The sequence below is a fragment of the Furipterus horrens genome, unplaced genomic scaffold (assembly GCF_987537825.1).
Source record: "Furipterus horrens unplaced genomic scaffold, mFurHor1.1.pri manual_scaffold_17, whole genome shotgun sequence".
Lineage (NCBI taxonomy): Eukaryota > Metazoa > Chordata > Mammalia > Chiroptera > Furipteridae > Furipterus > Furipterus horrens.
The window spans coordinates 97,475,388-97,476,875 of record NW_028327187.1 but is presented as its reverse complement, the minus strand read 5'-3'; positions in this window follow the sequence as shown (position 1 = coordinate 97,476,875).

Sequence of the window (1,488 nt, the reverse complement as noted above, 5' to 3'; positions counted from 1 at the left end):
CACTTGTATTAAGATACAATTTTTAATGTATCACTAATAGGTAATAGCAAACACAATCTTTAAGAAACGAGTCAAAATTGTTCTTTTGAGTGGTAATGAGATCTGTGATGGGGGCCACTCTCCCTCCTGCTCAGTCACACAAGTGGAAAATTAAAGAACTTAATTTCTGAGATCAGAATAATCAGTGAATGACAAAAGTAGGAAACCAACACAAAATGTAAGAGAAAAAGGGGAAGAGATGGAAATAAATAGGGGGAAAAAAGAAAGTGGGGGAAGAAGGAGGAAAACAGGAGGGGAGAGAGTGAGGGGGAAGGAGAGAGAAAGAGAGGAGGAAAAAGAGGCAGGCACAGTGCCAAGTTATTGTATATATTTTTGTATCACAGGTTCATTTCTTTGACTCTTTACTACAGGGAAAATTGTTTTATGTCCTGTTGTAGTTCCATCAATCTAAAATTGCAATGGTGCTCACATATCAATTCTGATGATATGAATGTTTTGTGACACTTTAATTTAATCATATCACTGTAATTAAATTTTCCAAGTCATTAAATCACCTTTTAAAAACTATATTACTTTTATTTCAAATATTAATTCAACTTAATGAACATTTCAAGCTCTCTTTCCTGTATCTTTCCCTGAGCTATTATATGTGCTTCCTTACACTGCACCAGTTCTTTTTAATTTCCAAAGAGCAATAGATTGAGGACATAAATGCAGTAAACAAATAAGTGGAGGTCAGTATATCTTGAAACTTGTCCATGAAGAATGATTATACTAACAAAATAAACCTTAGAAATATTTGAGACTAAAATGTGTGTGGATATACAACATCAAAAATATAGAATATAAATATTATTTCCAGTGTCAAGCATTTTGACTGATAATGAAACTAATAATCTAATTATAAATTTTGAATGTCAAAAGAGGAAGAACAAGGCAGGGAAGAAGAGGTAAAAACAGCAGGGACTTCTGCTGCCACTCCTACAATATTTCCTAGAAGAAATGATAGGAGATTTTCAAAAGATAATCACAGAATGAAAAAGATACCTTTAAAGGTGACACTAAATCTAGAAACCATAAAAATGATAAATTCAGATACAGAAATAAATAACCATTTTGCAAGACACAATTCACAATAAGCAAAGGCAAAAGGACTAACTAGAAAAATTATATGTTTAACTAATTTGTGTCAAATTGATAATTTTCCCCCATAGCAAGAATGCCCTCAAGGCTTTTTTTTTTTTCTAATGTTGCAGTAAACTTCTTTTAAGGTTTCTGTGTTTCAATAGGAACGTCACATACAAAACCGATGGCTGTCTGGCGTCTGGCCTGCAGGACCCCACTCCGCACTGCTGTGTATAGGCGGCTCTGGGCAGCCTCTGCCCACGCACCAGGGTCTCCTTCACATTAGAAGGCCACATGCACTGAGGGCCTGACCCAGTGCCAGCCCTGCCCAGGGAGAGCGGACTCACTGGCGCTCTGGCACTG